The 22,737-nt window shown below is 38.4% G+C and overlaps 1 protein-coding gene, 1 non-coding gene and 1 pseudogene across 6 annotated transcripts in view; 1 reads left to right on the top strand and 2 right to left on the bottom strand.

The window, feature by feature from the left end:
• The window catches only part of Mllt3 (MLLT3 super elongation complex subunit), a 334,605-nt gene that overhangs the window by 280,487 nt on the left and 31,381 nt on the right, over window positions 1-22,737 (bottom strand). The window lies entirely within an intron of this gene.
• The window catches only part of LOC147825892 (KRR1 small subunit processome component homolog pseudogene), a 64,554-nt pseudogene that overhangs the window by 11,996 nt on the left and 29,821 nt on the right, over window positions 1-22,737 (bottom strand). The window contains exon 1 of the transcript XR_015440058.1: window positions 1-22,737. This exon is cut by the window's left edge and continues 11,996 nt beyond it; it is cut by the window's right edge and continues 29,821 nt beyond it. The product of XR_015440058.1 is annotated as a KRR1 small subunit processome component homolog pseudogene (transcript).
• Window positions 12,254-12,373, top strand: LOC147825893 (small Cajal body-specific RNA 20). Its single transcript, XR_015440172.1, has one exon.

Genomic DNA, 22,737 nt, shown 5'->3' with positions numbered 1-22,737 from the left:
CATTGCAAAGTTTACATAAAAATTCATTACTGTCTGTTTATTACTGCTCCAGGCTCTGGAAATTACAACCCTGAGAAACAGCAAAATAATAGCTGTCATGCACAAACTGATGTGAAAAAAAAATCAGGAATAACATCTGGATACTCAGGCATAAGATCTTTGAATATACAGAAGCAGAAAGTATGCAGTCATTTTAAAAAGAAAAAAGTACAACTACTATTTTGGGAGACTCTATATGAAAATTAGCAAAAGGAAAAAATGTTATATTCAAACATACTAAGTAAGCATGATTTCCACAACTACGCTGTCACGTATTCAAGAAATATTTACTCCCTTATGAGACACGAGTTGGGAACAGGGCAGAAAACAAGAAAAACAGTCCCTGTATTTTGAAGCTAGATAAACCGCAGGGAAGCCAGGTAAAACAAAATTAAAATTAATTATGAAAACTGTGGTGGCTGACACAAAAGAAGAATATACAAGTAATTTCCAGAAAATTTAATCATGTAAGAAGCTGTATCTGAAGGTCCTGTTTTCCTTGGCAAATACTATTTCATCCAAGATTCCAAGGTTTGTGGGATGAGAGCACTGCATCCTCACAGAAGAGGGCCTTCCAAGCAGAGGATAGCCTTGGAAGCTATCAAATTTTACATCTATAAATGGAGACAGTTTAGATAATTTGGATGCTCTGTTAAAATTTATAATCGAAAAACAAAGGGACCAGGAATATGTATCTACTTTAGATAAACTGAGCAGTGTATTAAAAAAATACATGTGACCAGGAGATGCACACCTGGGAGCGTGCGCACATGTGCCCCAACTGCAGACAGGGTTTCAACCAGAAGGCGAACCTCCCCCTGGCACACGCTGGCCCACACCCGGGGGAACCCCTTCATGTGTCCGAGGCTTCACCCAGAAGTCGGCCCTCTCACACCACCAGACCACACACTCAGGGAAGCCTTATGCATGCAGTGAGTGTGAGCAGGGCTTTGGTGACAAGGACACGCTGGCAGCTCATCGGAGAACACACTGTCGGGGTGAACCCTAGGGCCACAGTGAGTGTGGGGGAAGCCCTAGGCCGGTCCTCCTTGGGAGACACCAGTGCACAGCAGTAAGGAAGGGACCCCAGGAGTGCAGGGAAGGCCTAGGTACATGACACACGTGTCACAAGAGCACAGCTGTGGACACAAGGATGTGTGCATAAAGTGTGGACCCAGGAGACACATGACCCTCACCAGAGAAAGACCTACACGACAGGTCATAAATTTTAAACAAAGCACCAAATATGAATACCCATATTGAAATACAGTGGTACTTCAGTTCATGGGTGCTTTTGTTTGTGAATAATTTGGTTCGCAAGCAGAAGCATTTAAAAAATTTTGGTTTTGTTTGCAAACTTCCCACTTAGCGATGAATACAACTGTGGCCATCTTTTCCAGAATTGCGGAACGAATTAAGTTCATGAACCAAGGCACCACTGGGTTCAATATATGCATTTTGTAGCTCAGGCCTGAAGATGCAGTAAAACTGTCATCTTTTCTCCATTTCTCTCTAACTTTCTTATAGACTCAAATGAGTGATGTAAATGAACCCAGAAACAAAAGTTAAAAAGGGCATTGATTTGAAAGTTACTCATCCTCTCATTCTTCAAATTTCTTCATTCTTGAGAACTGAGAAAGATCCGTGATTAACTCCTGAGCTAGCCAACTATTATGAAGTGGTGCTAAAGTTAAAATTTATTGCTCTCATTTTGTACCCTACACAAAAATTATAAACCTCCTTCCACAAGGAAGCACTTGCTTCTGAAGCTAAGGTGCTTCTATAGATCTTTGGATATTTTTCTTTTCAGATTTTAAGTAGGCTATTTAATTTATCTTATGCCTTTTGTCTAAGGAGTTTTCTCTGTCATGAATAAATTAATAAAAATTATATCCTCATCTATACTTGGGAAGAAAAAAAAATACATGCACTGTGACCAGCAGGACAGAGCTCACACATTTAGACATTAAAAACAACAGGACAGGGCTAGGGATTTAGGCTCAGTGGTGTCGCACCTGCCTCACAAGCACAAGGTCCTGAGCTCCATCCCCAATACCAAAAAAAACACCCAAAAACCAAGAGGACAATCATTGGCACACTTATATTCTTTTCCCCTTTTAAAAAAGGAGTCAAAAAACTCACTCTTAATTCTGAAGACTATCCCCAAAATAAATTAGTGTAATTAAGTTCTCTAAAGAGAAAACTAGTATTTTCTAGAGAGTACCTGGGCAGCCTCAGAACTATTATTCTTCTATGCTAATGACTGTTGGTTTTAATCATCATCTTTACAAAAAAAAAAAATCACTGCATTCCAGTGGACAATTTGTTTTCCAAGTTTCCTTTCCAAAGTTGTCTTTAAAGTCCAAATAAAAACCACCATCCATAGTAGCTTACAAAACTGACAAGCGATGCTTGACTCCAACAGACCTGGTTGGCATCAATGATTCAAGCACTTTATGAAAATCTCCACACGATTCAAAGATTTTAAGTAAAGAACTGAAGTTTACATCCACAAATCTGTTTGATCTCTGCAGCTGCAAAACCATATGGCACACAGAGTAAAACAAATTATCTCTGCTTATGAAATAAGAACCTTCTGTAGGCTTTGGGACAGATCAACAGTACAACTGTCCTTGCTGCACATCACCATAATAACTCTCTCTGATCCTTCTGAAGAATGCAGTTTTGTTTTTGGGTGTGTGTGGGTGTGTGTGCCTGGGTGTGTGTGTGTAGGAGAGAGGGTTACAGACAAGAAATAAAGATCTGAAACAAGAGTTTCAATATGTCCTTTCTATGAGTACTTTACATGTAAAGTCTTTCATAATTCATTTCATAACACTTATTATTGAGAAGATATACAAACCATGCTTTTTAGTACTTAAAATGTAGTGCAGAGTTATGCTTGAGAAAAGGGGAACTTTCTTATACTAAACTCTGTAGCTTCCAGAATAAAACCTGTTGCATAATCTGTGTAATTTTTTAGTCATTAGCTACACAAAACCAACACCAGCAATATGGCATGGCAGATGAAATTACATAATCTTCAATGTAGCTGAATTCTGCTGTCCCTGCTTCCCTGCATGGCACTCCCCCACTACCCCTACCCCGCCACACACACACAGCTTAGAGATAATTTTTACTTCCAAAACCAAAAAGTAAAGCTCTGTGTCTCTAACACAGTACGTAAAGGGATATAAAATTTGACTGACACTAACAAGATACAAGAAACTACTTCATAAATATAAACAGTCAAAAAACAGCACCAGCACAGATGATTTCAGGGGAATAAAATGGTTAAACAGACTTAGAAATTTAACAAAAGAAATTGTAAATGCACTTGAGTGCAGAGAAAAAAGCAAACATTTTAAATGGTAGGAGGATCACTGCCTGTATACACACATTAGGTGCTAACCGTGTTTAGGCGGTGACTGAGCGGAAAGAACTTGCCATTTTGATCTCCTAAGAGAAGGCAACAGTCTTCAAAATAGTAGCCTTAGTAGGCCCACCAATTTTTCCACTGGGGGCCAGAAAAATTTAAGTATTCCCTACAACTTCATGTAGTGGAAGAACAGGTAACACGGTAGGTTCTTTCTGAAAGACTGGCTTCAGGTCACCGCACTGAGAGTCATGAAACTGCAGAGCACTGGGCAAGAAGCACTCAGCTTGCCAATGTCTCCACTGTCAGGCTGCTCAACGTTTCCAAGAAGCAACCTCACCAGAATTCAGGGGAGAGGGCTAGGGATTTAGCTCTGTGGTTCTGCCGCCTGCCTTGTAAGCACAAGGTCCCGCATTCGAGCCCCAGTACCCAAAAAAAAACAAAAAACAGAATTCAAGAGAGAAACTTTATCTCTTCAACTATGATTACTCCCAAATTTTAAAACATAGATTACATGTCTAGTTCTTGGAAAAATCAGTAACACATCACTGAGGAAGAGCAATCAGTTTACCTGGAATTTGATCTGCTAATTTTGGAACATCCTAATACTTTTTTTAAGGTCATTTGCTATACAGAGGAGAACTACAATGGAGTACCTTTCCTTCATTCACTAATCTTGCAATCCCTAAGCCAAGTCCCTATTTAGGAACAGGGCAGCATCATGTATTTGGCAAATAATAGTTGAAGGTGGCCTTTTCCTTTCCTTTCCTTTTTTCTTTGACAGTTTATTCAGATAAGCCATGCTAAGCACACTTCTTGAATTCTTTATGTTTGTAGGGAGAAAAGTACTGTAGCTCCAGGAAAGTCCATAAGGACACTGGGAATAAGTAGCACCCTTGGGTGTAAGAGTAACCATGCTTTCCTTCCTTTCAAGATGGTCTCTTAACAACCTAAAGCTTCTCCACAGGGTTAGGAAGTCCTTTTTTGTTTTCCCTTTCCCCTTCGGTGAAGGATTTGTCTATACCTCTTGCTTACAGGCAGAGACAACAAAGGGCTGTCAGATCTACAAACTGCTGTACCTGACCTTCTTTATATGGTTAAAGATGTTGGTGTTCAACACTGCAATGAGAAAAAGGAATGTCAATTGCAGGAATGACAAACAGAACCTGCAAGTGAAGAAAAAGAACCTAAAATTCTCATTACCCAAATTAGGATATAGCAAAAGGATGATTTTTTTTTGAAAAACAGAATAATTTATATTTATAAAAAGTACTATTTTATGAACTAAAAGTCAGAAAAAAGTGATCAGAATATTACAGGACAACTAATGCCCTGTTTCTCAAAATCCTTTACAAAAGGAGGTAGATTCATAAATTAACAGTTCAAGGTCTGGTATTTTAATGTTACTTTTTCTTCTTCTTTTTCTTTTCATCTGCTCTCAGTTTAAGCTTAACTTCTTCAGCTGTAAGGGCTCCAAGTTTCTTATTCTTTCCTTTCTTAACCTTTTCCTTGATGGTAGCCATGTCAATTTTAGTTTCAGTAGCAGCTTCCTTAGATTTTGAAACTGGCTTTTCTTTAGGTGGAATAAACGCTTTATTTCTTTCCTCTTGTCTCCTACTGAGAGCTTCTGCTTGTTTAGTCTTTATTGCTTCCATTTTCTGTCGCTTCTTCTGATTTGCCTTCAAAAAGTATTTGCCACTAGCCAATTCTTTGTCAACCTGACTTTCTGGCCCTGGTGGTAGGAATGGCATATACGCTTTCTTAACAGTTTTCTTCTTTGGTTCTTTGCGTTTATTCACATTTTTGTCTTTGAACTGTGGCAAAATTCTTTCCAACTTTGTGATCGTAATTCAGAATCTTTTGCCAACTCTCTCATTTAATCATTAAGGTTTTGATATTATAAATGGGATGAATATTCTTCATGGTATCTAGAACTACTTTTCGAACCTCTTTTAAGCCACTAAAAGGTCCAGTGGCTGAAATTGTGTTTCCCGGAACCATAATATAACAGTTTGTTAAGAGTTCCAAAGCCTTCAGAGTAGATCCTTTGGGATCAGTAAGTTGTTGTCTTTTTACTAATCTTACTTTATTTCTTACTAAAGAATCTATTTTAATGATGTCAAATGCAACATCATCCTGAAGAATTCGTATTGCCTATTCAAATGAAAGACTACTTGCTAACAGTTTTATTAGATCTCTGGCCCTGATGATGATGTATGGATCAAAAGTCTTCTTTGTAGTACAGTCATGCTGCCCTCAATCAGGTCCAGGGTTGCATTAATGTGCTCGGTTCTCTGGCTTCGATTTCTGGCTGCGAAATTCATTTTTCTCAGGTGCTGCAGACATCCTGTTCTGCAAGGAGGACACCATTTTCAAACTCGATGATTTTTTTTTAAATGAATGAATTAGTCAAACCAGGACAAAAATTTAGCAAGTAAAATCCATCTACAGCACAGTATTTTTACAGCAGCATTTTGGGAGTTTTCATGTTTTGAAAAATGAGACCCTGACTGATACACTTAGCCAAATATTCTGATCTGTCATCATTCTAAATATATGGGCCCATCTTTCAGCAAACATATTAACAGGTAATATATCATCCCTGAGCGCATACCATTCCCTGGAAGCTCTATAAATACAGAGTGATCAAGACTGGCAGTTACTGAGTGTAAAACGCTAATCCCTGCTAACTTCACTTAAGCAAAAGTCCCTTGTATCAGTCAGAAGTAGAGTGTCAGAAAAAAGGTTTATGCACCGAAATTCTTTCAGGGAATATCGCTATATTCCCTTTATTTAATCACAGAGATACAAAGATTGAATCCTAAAGAGTGACTCCAGTGTTTTTAAGGGTAACTAGGATCAGATGAGTCTCCAATTTGGGAAAATTACAAACTGAGATTAAAAAAAACAGTCCTTCCCACAGCCTCACCTAGTAAAAGCAATGCAAAACACACAAGCTCCCAATACAGTAAAAACTACAAGGCTAACTAGGCTCAGGTCCTCAGAAATGACTCAGATCAGATCTCAATTCTGATTTAAACAACAACCAGTTATATTCTGAGGGCAAAGGGGGAGTCAAATTCTTAAATCATTTAATTCTGCCAATTAGTTATGCAACTACAACATTAAAAAACTATGGATATTTATCCACTGGAAGTGGATCAAAAAGTGGGCTTTCTTAAAGCCTATTAAATAGTGCTGAATTTCAAGCATCACTGACCGGGTCAGATGTGAACCAATATGGAAATGTGTACTTCCCCATCACTAATCCCTTGGGCCACCCTTTCTTCAAAAGGCCAAATGTTTCCTAAGCAGGTGGAGAAATGCTACATGGGTAGCACTTGATATGACTACTTTCTACACTAACCTCAACTTACATACCTATCAAGTATCTATGAAAATGTTCAAGGATGAAAAACAGCTGAACATATAACTATTATTGGGTAAAACTTGTAACGTTTTAACTAATATATAAATCAATTTAAAAGTATAGATTTACCTTCTCTTATTTTTTAAAAAAGTTTATTAGCCTTGCTAGTTGCAATCTCAAATTACCAAAGTCATGGACTGATGGCCATCCCAAGCAATAATGGGTCCAAACATAAAATGACACAGGAAACTCTTCTAGGTTAAACTCTGTTTCAGTTTATCCCCAGATTTAAGCATTGAAATTAGAGTTAGTTCAGTGCATCTTTACCAGGGTGCCTTTTCCTTGCCAGCATAACTTGAACGTTTGGCACAAGAAACATTCCACAACTTGGTCAATAAAATACCCCTGGCCACACTAACATCTCCCAGATCTTTTCCCAGATTTATAGAATGGGCCCAGTGACTAAGACACATCCAACAGTAACATATATTTTTAAATGAACAAATTGGCTATACATTAATTACCAGTCCAATTATTTAAATACAGTATAGCCAAAACTTACATATTTTTTCATCAATTTTCCTAAAATAATATTACAGAAAATAGAAAAGTGGCAATTTTATCAAATGTATTCAATATCAGAATCAACTGGTTGAAATGACACCTGCTGGAGCAGCACTCAGGACAGTCAGTATGCAGAGAAGCATGCTGCCAAGTGATGCCCCAGGATGGACTGCAAAGTGGCTAACCGAGCAGGTCTTCAACTCAGAAACAAAAATGGTTACACAGATTAATCCAGGGCTTCTATCCCTGAAAACTAACATCTCTTCGTTCTGTTGAAGGCAAGAGGAGAGGCAGGTCTCAGGAACTCTCTCCACCCAACTCTACCACCAAAAATACTTACTTTGCCCCTCAGCAAAGCGGCTTCAGGGACAGGGAAGAAGTAGACTTGGAGTACTTCTCAGATATGCAATAATCGCAAAATATCGACCCAGCTACTATGAATGAAACAGAGGAATCAGACACTTGGATATGCCTTGAAGGAAAAGAGGGCTGGTTTGTTAAAAATTGTGGGAACAAGCTGGGGATTTAGCTCAGTGGTTTCATCACCTGCTGTGCAAGCACAAGGACCCAAGTTTGATCCCTGGTACCCAAAAAAAAAAAAAAATTGTTGGAACATTTAAAAGCATGTGCCACCAAATTGGTCATGGTTTAAATGATAAAATGTCTAGGACTGATTTCAGAATAAATTCAGTTGGAGAGAGGAAATCATGCCTGTGAATTAATAATTATCAAGGTCGGGTAATGAATATATATTTACTTTTCTGAGCTTTTTAATTTCTAGAATAAAAAGCAAGGGGAGAAGAGGGTGTTGAAAGTACATATAACACAACGTAAATAAACACTAACTGATTTCTTGGGGAAGAGATTCTTGATAAATTGGGTTTTTTAACAAAAATTATACTATTTTAGCAGCCAGAAAATAAACGCATACTATTAGCACGAGGTGACTACAGAACTCTCCTGCTGAGAGGCTCTGTGTGAACGCCGCAGAGACGCTCTGGTCACCACGGAGGGAGCTGGAGGAAGACCCAAACTTAAAACTAGAGCGCCCTAAGGCGCACACACCCAAAACATCAACAAAGCTTGTACCTGAGGATGTAACAAGTATAGAATGAAAAGAATCTGACTAAAATATCCCAACAGAAAAGAAAAGAAATTATTTTTCCTGAAGGGAAATATCATCTGTTTAAAAAGGTTTATTTTCTCCCCTTTAGCTAAAGTTGATCAAATCCGTGCTATGTACAAATAACTTGAGCAGATTTTCATCTACTCCTCTCAATAATCCTGAGAGAAAGTACAAATATTTTCTTCATTTCATAAAAGAAATAAGGTTCAGAGAGTTTAAACAAATTATAGTTGGAGGACTCTAACCAAGAATGTGAGAATCCCATCTTTGTTTTCTGAATGCCTCAGAAAAAAATAGGATTAAATTCTCAAATACAAAGAGAAAAATTAATCTACTTCCAAAAATTCCCAAAGTAAAATTATCCATGGCCTTGGATTTCAATGTAACCCAATGTGTACTATTTACACTTATCTTGTCCATCCTTAGGATCAAGAAGGGAAAAAAAAAATTGTAAATGGAAGACACCAAGAATTTAAAGTTCTGGAAACTTCCACGAAATCAACACTAGCCAGCATTTATAGAGTGTGTATGTGTCTAGCACTGTGTATTCACAAATACCCCAAACTGTTATTCTTTTTTTTGTTTTGGTTTGGTTTGGTTTTTGGTACCAGGGATCGAACTCGGGACCTTGCACTTGCAAGGCAGGCGCCAGAACCACTGAGCTAAATCCCCGGCCCCCCCCAAACTGTTATTCTGATGGTATGAAAACTGAACCTTAGAGAAGCAAGAGAACTTTGTTCAAAATACCTGCTAATAAGCAAAGACTGTTTACAGACCCAGAAATCCTCCACAGCTACCAGACACACCACCATCATGTCACTCCTTGAAAACTCATTTTACTCCCTCGAAAAATGACTGTGAAGTCCATTCCGAATAGCAATCATCTCCACTCTCAAATTACTAACACCCAACAAAACAGTCACCAAGATGTCCCAAGACTTTTCAGAGCCTGAAAGCTACTGGAAACATTCCACAAAGGATTCCTGACAACATATCTGAAACTATGCTTCATGTTACAAAAACTACAATGCCAATGATGGTAGCCTATAATAAAACTTCAGGGAACAAGTGCTATGGAAGTTGGTGGAGTCCTCAGTACCTGAACACATGGCTTCAGAAAAAGATTGGGAGTGAAGAGACCATTTCCAAACCCACTTTGCTACTTACAAGTTTTCCAAGCATTTCATCATTTAGCCTTTTCCAATTTCACTTTCAGTCCCCATCAAGGGGCACTAACAGTACCTATTCATATAGGAAGCACCTAGCTCAGGGCTTGGCACTCCACAGGAAGCAGTTTGTGCTGGGGTTTGCACAGCAAGCAGTTTTCCTCCTTCAGGGGAAAAGGAATCTTGGCTCCCCACTTGTGATGAAAGTAACTCTTCAGCTGGTCTAAATTACCTCCCTCCCCTCTTCTCACACAATACCATTTTCACAGTAAAGATCCTCAAATTGCGGGGATTTAGTTCAGTAACTTACTTTGCAATGCTATAATTTTGCTCTATTGGACTTTCAGATGGGCTTTGTTTGGCCTTTGATTATTTCAATACCAGCTTCCCACTTAAAATACTAGAACTTAGACTTGACAACAGAATATAAAAAATGACAGGAGATTATATCTGTCCAAAGGACAAAAAACTCTGCGAGTAGCCAACAACTGCTTTATGTGTTTAGACAGTGAACAGAGTCAGAATTCCAAAGAATCAAGTCACAGAATCTTAATTCTCTTCCATCAACCTTACCAGCTTGGTAATAATAAAAGACAACTGAAGACTCAGAGTATTTTATATTGTCAATGTTATTCACTAATGAGCAAGATAAATTAATGAGGTTAAACATAGACACACTTTCAAACAAACATGAAGCTACTTCACCTATCACAGTTTTAACAATTTTTAAGCTAATAACTTCAAACTAGGTTTTAAGAAAGTCTTGGCATGTCTTTAACAAAACAGATTTAAATGTATGTTCATTTATATCATGAATGGAAAAAAGAATTCTGAACCATTAAGAATTTTTCAGTTTGTTTTTGTCAGTGTGATGCAGAAATCAAACATTTAAAATTAAAATTTCAAAGGTTCAATTTTGATGCACAACACCTTCGAATATATTAAATTTCAAATAAGTTACCAATTAAATTTCAAATTAGTAGCAACACTGATTTTTCTCCCTTAAAAAGGATACTGGTCTGGACCCATTCCCAACAAATTCCTTCTCTTTTTTCCCCTCCTTTTGATTCTCACTTCCCACTTAGAAAAGGCAGAGTTAAGACTAAGACTCCGACCTTTAAGTGTAACTTGAAAAAGCCATTGCCTGAAGATGAGTCATAGGCCAACTTCGTAAACTAACTACACAATTGCAAGACTGTATTTCCTGCTCTAAGCAAAACTCAAGTGCTTTATTACTCACTGAGAATAGAAAAATTTGTCATTGTGAGAGAGAAACACACACAGTTACTTAGTTACACAAATAAAACAAAATAAAGACCACCATAGGTACTCACATATATACACATTATCCTTTCGGAAACAAATTTATTTTCATGTGGTGCTATTTAACTTTGTAAAGAAATAATTTTAACTAAGTCTTACAAACACTGGTGAGTTTACAACTTCCAACAAAAGCTTCTAACTTTCCAACAAAATTTATAATTGCAACAAAAACAAAAATAGATAAATGGGATTACATCAAACTAAAAACTTCTACACCGCAAATAAACCAATCAACAGACTAAAGAGACAACCTATGGAATGGGAGAAAATATTTACAAACTATTCGTCTCATAAGAGGCTAATATCTAAAATATATGAACTAAACAGCAAGAAATCAACAATTTTAAAATGGACAAAGAACTAGAAGAGACATTTCTCAAAAAGAAATGCACAGAATGGTCAACAGGTATACAAAGAAATGCTCAACATCACTATCATCAAGGACACCAATACAAGTGAGAATCACAATTAGATACCATCTCACACATGTTTGAAGTGGTTTTTCCCAAAAAGACAAAGAAGACAAGTGTGGGCGAGGATGTGGAGAAAAAGGAACCCTGAGACACTGTTCCAGATATTTTGGGAAATAGTATGGAGATTCCTCAAGACATTAAAAATAGATCTGCTACTTTTATTTACAACAGCCAATATATGAAAACAACCTATGTGTCTATAAATGGATGAAGAGATAAAGAAAATGTGGTGCACATTCACAATGGAATACCTATCTGGCCTTAAAAAAGGAGAGCCTGTCATTTGCCCCAGCATGGATGATGTGGAGGTCATTCCACATAGTAAAATAAACCAGACATGAACAGATACAAATTGTATGTGCTCACTTAAGCACAGTATCTTAAAAAGGCAAATTCATATAAGTAGAGCAGGGTAGTGGCTGCCAGGCTGGGAGAGTGATGGGGGTGGGACATGTTGGTCACAGGGCACAGTCTCGGTTGGATAGGGCTAAGTTTGGGAGATCTGCACAGTACCATGATTAATTAATAATAACATGTTGTATGTCTGAAAATTGCCAAGTAGATTTTAAATATTCTCAGTGCAGGGCCGGAGATTTAGCTCAGTGGTTCCAGCGCCTGCCTTGCAAGCGCCAAGGACAGGAGTTCGATCCCCAGTACCAATAAATAAATAAATAAATAAATATTCTCAGTACAAAAAAAATGAGCTGATATGTTAATATGCTTGATATAATCATTCTACAATGCATGTGTATATATACATCCCATTATGCTCCATAAATATATACATTTTTGGTCAATTAAAAGTTAGTAATACAGGGTCTCTTATTCACTGGGCTGTGGGGATCCTACTGCTCCTCAGCCAGCCTGAGGCCACATCAGCCCTGGAGAAGGCCAGTTAGAGCTGCTGGGCAGCCTTGCTGTCTGCCTCGGACTCTTGGGCCTCAGCAGGAGTCCAAGCCTGGGCCCAACTAGGGCCTCACGGGCCTCTCTTCCCCGGGCCTGCTCCTGGCCGAGTTGGGCCCACAGTGGGTCACCACCTGTGGAATAGGTGCACATCAGACACGCCGCACTAGAGCAAAGTGCACGCCCTGCCCTCCAGGCACAAGGGCATGGCCCAGCAGGGCAGGGTGACCAGAGGGGCCCATGGTGCGGGAAAGTGAGGCATGGGAAGAAGGGGCATTGCGCCCACCCTCTCGGAGGGAAGGCCCACTCCTGAGGATTCCAGGGTCATACCTCATGGCCAGCCGGGATGGTGAGAAGGAGTAGTGGGGCCCACCCGGGACCAGCACAGGCCATGTGTTCAGACTGACAGGCAACGTGAGCTTCAGAGGAGCTCCACACTTCTAAGAAAATTTTCCACACTGCTAAGAATATTTTTTCTTTAAAAATTTCAAAGAGCTTCTTATTTTATTCTAAAACCAAAGCAATAAACCACTTTCTGTGGGGAGAAAAAAAAAATTCCAAGATGTCTCATTCCACATGTCTAGTTTTAGGAACAATAAAAATTTCTGAGCTATGTTTTTATCATTTGAAAATTAAAATGAGAACGTCTTGGGCTGGACATGTAAGTCAGTGGTACAGTGCTGCCTATTACACAAAGCCCTGCGTTTGATACTCAACAGGAGAAGAAGGGAGAAAGGAGTAACAGGGAAACCTTTTATGGCTCTCTCCGTCAGACACAGCCCCTCTTGCAGGCAAAAGTAAGTGTCTGCAGGCTACCACACAAAGTGACCTACTAATTCAGTCTGTTCTCCTGATGATCCTATCTTTCCCCAAGTCTATTAACTATGTCGGCATAAAACTATCACAGTGAAAGAACTGTAAAACTCAATGAAGCTAGAAAAAAAATAAAAATAAAAAACTCAATGAAGCCAGGCACAACAGTGTATACCTGTGGTCCCAGCCACTGGAAAGGCTGAGGCAGGAGGAGGCCAGAGGTCTGAGGCCAGCAGAGACAGCACAGTGAGACTCCATCTCATAAGATAATTAAATAAACAAAAATAAATAACTGAGGCATGGCACAACTAATACAACTAAAATGGAAATAAATGGAGAAAGACATAAAAGAAGCCAAAGGAAATTCAAATAAAGTTAATTTTTTAAACTAGATTGAAACAAAGCTATAATAAGCTAAAGCCTTCCCTGGAAACAATGGAATCAAGTTTCTACCTCCAAAATGATTTTGAAAAACAATAATATTAATGGTAATTATTGACTAGTTTATCCTCAGGACATAAATCATCTATCTCATTTAATCACCACCAAAGCAAAATCTATGAGAAACTGAGTATCACAAATCAAGTTACTTGCCTAAGGATAAAATTTTGTTGGTGTGTTTGCTTTTTGACAGAACAGACTGGGATAGAGGAATTGATGTCTAGTATTCCCTTCAAAGGTGAACACTGAATCACTTCACATTAGTGTTCTTAAACAGGAAAATCAAAATCCCCGAGGGCTTACTAAAATGAAGACTGTTGGCGGCTGGCACCATGCTCAGGGTCTCCAATTCCATTAAGAAGGTCCAGAAGTCTGCATTCTGGTGATCCCCAGGTGAAGAGGATAGTGCTGATCCAAGGGCCACACTCAACGAGGCCACCGATTCACATGAATCAAGGTGAGATGTGGCAGACACTTGGAGGTCAACAAAAGGAAGAGGAGTTGTGCTCACCTGAACAGAACTCCAGGGTCTGAATTTTCAAGTTATAGTCAGATCTCCACAGACACAGCTGTGAATTCAACCAATTTCATTTCAAAAATACTTTTTTAAAAAATTTCTGTACTAAGGAGGAACAGGCTTATTTTTGTCATTATTCCCTAAACACATGACAACTACTGACATAGCACTTAACATCATATTAGGTATTATAAACCATCTAGAAATGATTTAAGTATACAAGAGGATGTGCATGGTTTACATGCACATTACGTTGTTTTATCCAAGGGACCTGAACACTTGGATTTTGGTTTCCATGGAGGGTCCCAAAACCAATCTCACAGGCACAGAATGACTGTACTTGACTTGTACTACACATTCTGAAGAGCCATAGTTCCGTGAAGTCATTATGGTATAGAGTATTTAATTTTCAATCTAAGATCAATTTTCTAACATTGTTCATGTCTATTATCTTTTTTTGTGTGTGACAGGGCTTTGCTATGTAGCCCAGGGTGGCCTCAAACTCATGGCAATCTGCCTGCCTCAGCCTCTCAAGTGCTGGGATTATAGGTATATGCCACCATGCCCATCCCATGTCTATTATCTTGACCACAGCAATCTCAAGAACCATCTTGTGTCTTCCAAAATTACAAACTGCTTTGTAATTATTTATTCCTATATTTGATAATTTGTTGAAACAAAAATTCTCTACTTGTCTCCCTTCCCTCATATTTTAAAGGCCCTGAGCATTCAGATACACAAACACACAATAAAATAGGCTAGAACACCAACATAAATATTTAAAAGACACTAATACATCCTTATGGATGTAACTGAACTCAGATCTTTTGAATACTCAAGTTTGACCCAGGAATATTATTTTTTATCTCTCTAGAAGATACTGACCTGGAAAAATGCTCTCCAGAGAAGGAAACACAGCATTCCTTTCACAGCACCTGTTTTTTTCCAACATCTCTATGAAAGAGCGACAACCCCAGAGTGAGCAAACTCCCCTTGGCTATTTCTGACCTTCATCCCCAGAAGTAACCACTTGGACAACCTAACCACTGGGATGACCTAACCACTCGGACAACGTAACCACTTGGACAACGCTGCAGACTCTTCATTGAAACATTCTAGCAGAGCCTCAGCCCATGCACCAGGAGAGAATTGAAAGGTAGAAGGAAACACAGTAGGGTGGGTCTGAACTTCTGATACTGACTCCTCACATTCAGTCCTCAGCTTCAGGGTAAAGAGTCGACACTGCACCCACTGGCCAGTGGGGTGGACCCCAGACAAGGTCCCAAAGCAGTTTTTAAAGGGAGGCTGCCTGCAAGCTCAGCTTCCTGACGCAGCAGAGGAGCAGTTCCCCAGGCCAGTTTTACAGTTTTATTCTGAGAGTTACTCCCAGAAAGTCAATCCTGCCCTTCCAGCCCCTCCAAGATCTACTAAGTACCTACCTAATTCCCTATATGAAATCCCTTCCTGCTAAAACTGGCTAGTCTATGCTATCACTGGGAGAATCCAGAAATATATGTCACTAAACAAAAAAAGAATGATTCCTCCTGAGTTCGATCCCTGGTACAAAAAAAAAAAAAGAATGATTCCTTTATGCCCTTATCATTGTAAAACCTACTCCAAGGCAAAGAACTGATTAGAATCTACCACAACAAGGGCTGGGGATTTAGCTCAGTGGTTCCACCACCTGCTTTATAAGTGCAAGGACCCAAGTTCGATCCCCGGTACCAAAAAAAACAAAAAAAGAATCTACCACAACACAGGAAACAATTGGGAAGATCTGGATTCTACCCCAGATTCTTCCATCAACCTTCACTAAATGAGAATATAAGAACTGCTGATGAATTTTAAAAATAAGTCCCGGTGGCCAGTGATTTAGCTCAGTGGTTCTACCGCCTGCCTCGAAAACACAAGGTCCCAAGTTCAATCCCCAGTAACAAAAAAAAAGTCCAGGTAAGTTATCCCTTCTCTGGTCATATCTGCCAGATAAGAGATATTCAAATTTTTCAATCATTCTGAATTAAAGTCTGTCTTATACAGCAGAAAGCATGAAGAAAGATTATTAATCTCAGATTCATTATTTGAAAATAGGAGACCTCCCCAAAAAATAATGACAGATAAAGAACACTATGATATCCAAAACAGGAGCCACCAGCCACATGCAGCTACAAAGCACTTGAAATGTGTCAGGTACAACTGCAGAACTGTATTTTAATTTTATTTTATTATTTTAATTACTTTAAATTTTAATTTTTAAAAATATAACCAATTCAACTACTAAAAAACCTTCGAATATATTTGGAACAATTCAAGCAAAACAAATCTACATTTTCCAGCTATATGTTTTATGAAATCTAAATACATACCAGATTTAGAAAACTTAGCACAAAAAAATGTAAAACACCTACTTATATGATTATATGCTGAAATGATATTTTGACTATAGTATATTAAATAAATTACATTGTTACAACTAACTTTGTTTCTACTTTTTTTTTTTTTTTGGTGCCGGGGATCCAACTCGGGTCCATTATGTTTGCACAGCAGGGGGCGAAACCACTGAGCTAAATCCCCAGCCTGTTTCTACTTTTTAAAATATAGCTACTAGAAAATTTAGAATTATAAATATGGCTTGCATTGCATTTCTACTGGACAGTGTTCCCTCAAGGTAACATAATTAACTAACAATAATCCTGACCTATGAATGAAAAATCAAAAAGAATACAAAGAAGAAGTTAATTTTCTATGAAATAGCAAAGTATGAAAAGTATGAGGAAATGTAATCATGTGGTTAAAACAGAAGAATTCTTTCTTCTAGCTCCATCTACCCTTTTGCTCACTCTTAAGTCAAAAAACCAAGTTGGGAACACAGAGGTGAAACTAAACAGGACAGGGTAACAAGTAAGCATGAGAGTCCTCCAGCCTGGGGACCTGAACAGAAGCACAGAAGACCCAGGTGGCGACAGGAAGATGCTACCCTTTCTTCTCTCTGAGAAAGAGGCAAGCGCCAGATGAATTCAGGTGATTAAATGTAGGTCCCAGGTATTTTTTGTAAGCACAACTAACTAAATCTCACCAGACTTGTGTGAGGTAAGCAGGGAGCAATAAGCTCCTGTTATACTAATGAGGCCCACTAAGTAAAGAAACCGCTAGCTTGTCACTATAGCAAGGCCCAAGGGCTCTGGCTTAGTTACCAGGCTCACAGGACACAAAGCTTAGCCATTCATTCACAGGCCCACATGGTCCTAACTGTCATAAATACAAATGTTGCAATACTTAATTCCTTGCACTTAGTAACTATTAACACCTTTCCAAAAAGTAATGAAAAGGTCAAAATCTCTTTTCTCCATTTATGGGAATTAATTATACTCAATCCTATTGCTATAACAAGACTGACAAGATATGCCTAACATCTTGCATGTTAGTTAATATGACTTTCCTTTTCTTTAACCACAATTTGGACCTGAGTAAATCTTGTGAAAAATACCCTCCATGGACATCCAAGTCCTTTTAGTTTCAGATAAATTCAAATTAAGACCACCACTGGAGAGATAAGAATTCAATAAAACAAGTTCCTGGATTGCTTTTTGTTTTTGAAGTTTTGTTTTGTTTTGTTTTGGGGGGGGGGGGCGGTGTACCAAGGATCGAACTCGGGTCCTTGAGCTTGCGAGGCAGGCGGTGGAACCACTGAGCTAAGTCCCCGGCCCTTGGATAGCTCTTTAATCCATTTACTTTAAAGCAGTTTTATCCAGAACCTGCTCGCTCTGTGTACAACATGGAGTCCTGGACAAGACTAACATTGCTACCAAAAAGCAACCAGCAATGGAATGACTTGAAACAGTTTTCCTTTCAGAGGCAAAGTTTAACAATGTTTCAATTACACACTCTTCCTCAAACATGCCTATAGGATAAGCCTTGAAATAAAAGCATCCATATTCATTTTTTATAATTGATATTTACAGTAAAATATTTTCAGGGCCAGGGATTTAGCTCAGTGGTTCCGCTGCCTGCCCCGCAAGTGCAAGGACCCGAGTTTGATCCCTGGTACCAAAAAAAAAAAAAAAATTTCTTTACTGACTATAGACAGCCCTTTTATCATTATTCTCTAAATACTACAATGTAACTATTCATATAGCACTTATACTATATTAGGTATTGTAAAAAATCTAGAGATGATTTAAAGTATGTGGGGAGCGTTGGTAGGTTGTATGGAAATACTACACCATTATATACAGGGAGCATGAGCACCCTCAGGTTCTTATACCCAGGGGCTCTGGAACCAGTCTCCATAGATTCTAAGAGACAACTGTATTACAGAGGACACAAGCTAAGCTACATTGTAGCATCTGTTAATTTACACAGGAGGATACTGCCAATTCCAACTCAAGATTGCCATGGATATATCCAATTCTGCTAGTGATTCTTTAAGTTCAACTCACCAATGGATTTATGGTTTAGAGTTGATGAGCAAACCTTTCGCGGTCACGTTTCTTTTTGCAAGATGGACAAACTCAATCTGACTAAAAATAATAAAGACTATTTCTCAAGTTTCTCCATACAACAGTGAAAAGGGTAGGGGTTAATGTTTACCTTAGCATTATCAAAGTGATGTGGGAGAGGGGAGAGATTTTTAGACAAAGGAATTATATAAACAAAATTAAAGAGGTGTTAAATTCTTTTCATTCTCTTTAGAATTTTTATTTACAAATAAAATTAATTTTAAAAAAAGAAGTTTCATTTACATACTGACAATGTAAACAGCAGCCACAGTAGTGCTCTGATCTGCTAATTACAAAACATTTTTCTTTTCATTAAATCAGTAGTTCTTAGAGGTCACTTTAATGATTAAAGGCCAATCTAAACAAATCTCCTTTAATTCACATTAGAAATTCACTTGAAATTTTTTTAATAAAAGATACTGCGCAATTCTTAAACTTTTGGAGTGGTTGACTCTAATTCTGAACACAGTCTAAAAGGCAGGTCTGAAACAGGGATAGAAACAAAGACGATGACTAAAATACTCGAGCGGTTAGGGCCTAGGAGCCCACAAACCCTTGATTGAAGAGGACTTTATCACAGTTGCTACAGCATCTTATTGATCCATCTGGTATGCAGGGACACTGCAGTTCTAACAGGTACCAGAGAAACGCTCAACATCCAACATTTCTTCACAGAGGTACATTTTCAATTTGGTAGGAAAAACAACATTATTTTTCACCATTTCTCTAAATGATAATCAACAACAAAAAGGCATCTGAAGCTCTATATCACTGCTTAAGGAGAATAACACTCCCTCCAGATTGAAAATGTCTCAATTTTTCTCTTTTTTCTCTCTTTATTTTTAAAACAGCAGAACAGATTCCTGTATCTCTCAATCCAAATGCAATGGAAAAATAATTTTTAAATTATATTAATTCTGATTATTTTCCCTTACAAAACAAAATGAACTCAAAATATTCTTCTTTAATATACTGTATTTTTTGAGCAGTTTTAAGTTTAGGATTAGAAAAATTAAGCAAAAAGAACAGAGTCCCCATATATCCCACTCCCCTGCTACCTCAGCTCTCATTTTCCATTATTAATATTGCCCATTAGTATGTTTGTTACAACTGACAAACCAATATTGATGGATTAGGGTTCCCTGTTCCGCATATTTCCATGGGTTTTGACAAGTGCATACTGTCATGTATCCACCCATATCCACCACGACATTATCACACTGAACAGTTTGGCTGCCCTGAAAATCCCATGCCCACCTGCTACACCTCAATACTTTAGACTCCTTTCCTCCTCCTTCCAAGCCATCCCAATCACTGATCTTTTTACTGTCACACAGTTGAACTCATACAATATGTAGGCTTTCAAAGCTTGTTTCTCGGACCTGGGATTTAGCTCAGTGGTTCCAGCGCCTGCCATGCAAGCACAAGGTCCCGAGTTCGATCCCTGGTACAAAAAAAAATAATAATAAAATTTGTTTCTTTCACTTAGCAATATGCACACAGGGATCTTGCATGTCTTTTTGTGGTTTGATAGCTCATTTCTTTTTATTGCTGAATAATAGTCCATTCTCTAGATATACCAGTGTTCATCCTTTCACTTACTGAAGAATATCTTGACTGCTACAAATTCTCTGGCAGTTATAATGAAAGCTATTACAAACATTCATGTGCAGGTTTTTGTACAGACAAGCTTCCAATTCACTTGAATAAACAGTACTAAGAGCACAATTCTGGACTGTCTAATGTATTAATCTGCTCGGGATGCCAAAACAGAATACCATAGACCGGGCAGTTTAAACAGCAGAAACTTCTCACAGGGTTGGATACTGGGAAGTCCACAATCAAGGTGCCAGCTGACCCTCTTTCTAGCAACAGCCAACACTTCCTGACTTGTAGCTAAACACTTTCTCACTGTGTCCTCAAATGGCACAAACGGGGGCCTCTTTGCTGTCTTTTTTTAACTTTAATTTGTTTTTAACTGATTAAAACTGTACATATTTATAGCATACAATATCCATCCCTTCTTATACGGAGGACACTGATACTATCATATCAGGGCCCTACTCTTCTTGACCTCATTTAACCTTAATTACCTCCACAAAGGCTCTATGTACAAATACAATCACACTGGAGTTTGAGGCTTCAACGTAGGAATTTGGAGAAAATGGAAACATTCAATCCAGAACATGATAAGAGTATATTTAGCTTTGTAAGAAACTGCTAAAGTGCCTGTATCGTTTTATGTTCCCACACCAACAATGAACGAGAGCTCTTATTGATCCACATCCTCTGGCATTTGGTGCTGTCAGCATTTTAGATTTTAACCATCCTAACAGGTGTGTAGTGCTACCTCATTGGTAGTGTTTTTTTCATTCGAAGTTCTCTAATGACACATGATACTGAGCATGTTTTCATACCCTCATATGACACCTGTGTATACTCTCCGCTGACATATCTGCACAATGTCCTCCTCACTGTTCTCAGTCATGTTTCCCAGTGTGGTCTCATTGCCATACTGGGGTAGATCGCTGCTGCTGCCTGTCAGAAATGCAGATCAGGCCCTGCCCAGTACCTAATGAATTTGATTCCTCTAATGCACTCACGGCTGAGAAACAGTGTATGGCTATAACTGAGAGAAAGAAAGTGAATGAGAACTGCCAAGGGTCACTGACTCGCTGGATTGAGTAGAGATCTACAACCAGTATGTTTTCCTCACTGGACGATGACTTTTTAATCAGTGTTCATAAAATCAAAAATGTAATATAAATAAGTACTAATACAGCCAGGAGGCAAGGTCACTCACTCAGCATTCAGTGAGGCATCTGCCCCAATCCCAAATGTTATATCACTATATAAGCTCCCGATATAAGCCCTGGAATATCACTAGGGGGTGGGGGGATTCTAGTCCTCAAAGTAAACTAAACTAACATGCCAAGAAAGAGATGAGGCAGAAGTTGGGCATGCAGCTGAAAGCTGAGATAAGCAAAATACCATGGAAGCAAATTATTCAAAGTATGACAGGTCACAAATCAAACTCAAGTTTAAAGCCATTAAATCACCTAGGATCAACTTTTTTACTTCTTTCTTTCCAAGAAAGGTGAAAAGAGGCATGAGGGAACAGCAGAGAAATAGTGGGGCTGGGAGGGAGATTTCCATTCATGTGGGTGGGACAAGGCAAGAGATAGGGAAAAGTAGACCAAAAGAGTAAAATATAAAATATAAAACAACTATTTCTAGTTCTTACCTTCTACACCCTTTATTTTGATTTTTTTAAAAAAAATAGCTTGAAACGAAACCTCCAATCTATTTTTAAATCAAAAGCATTGTTCTTTAAGTAGATTTGATGAATTAATTTCCTTCAAATTTTCTAGGTAGTAGCCAGCTAATTGATAAAAACATCAAGCACAAAATTAAAGGCATGATTCTATAGTGCAAAATGTGAGTATACTAATTTCCCTTAGTTTTAAAAATGAAAGTTGATATTTTTATTGCATATTTCCAACAAAAAGGCAAACAGAAAACGATTTTCCCACCAGCTCTTATCTGCCAACAGAACTTTCAAAAACACTAATAAAACACAAATCATAAAAATTATCTTCTTTCATGGCTAAAATGATAAGCTATAATCAACTTTAAACCAGACTATTTAGTCAAAATTTAATTCCTTTACTAATGGTAAAGAATAATAAAATTTTAAACCACTGATTTATTAGCATTTTATCATTTACAGCACATCATATAATCTCTTTGTTGCTCACTTCTGTTACCACGACTCTGTGAGTTAAATGAGAGAAGCGAATCTGTCTCTTCTCAGTAACCGGTAAGGAAGCAGCGTCTCCTGCAGGTTCTATGAGTACACTGGACAGCCAGAGCCCCATCTCCACAACATAGCGGGCGCCCCTTGCCTCTGCTACCACACAAAAATGTCTAAGTTATAAGCCACAAGGGAGGGTGCCCGTTTTAATCATTAAAAGGAAAAAATCCACTGTGTGGCTTTAGCAGACACTGGAAAATCTGACTCTATGGGCTGGGAATTTAGCTCAGTGGCACGGCGCCTGCCTTGCAAGCGCAAGGTCTTGAGTTCGAGCCCCCATACCAAAAATAATCTGACTTTAAAAACAGAAGAATTT

The sequence above is a fragment of the Heterocephalus glaber genome, unplaced genomic scaffold (assembly GCF_053883595.1).
Source record: "Heterocephalus glaber isolate CG9 unplaced genomic scaffold, H.glaber_assembly_v1.0 deba00001481, whole genome shotgun sequence".
NCBI classification, from domain to species: domain Eukaryota; kingdom Metazoa; phylum Chordata; class Mammalia; order Rodentia; family Bathyergidae; genus Heterocephalus; species Heterocephalus glaber.
The sequence above is the reverse complement of the archived record's forward strand: the minus strand, read 5'-3'. Positions and strand labels throughout refer to the sequence as shown.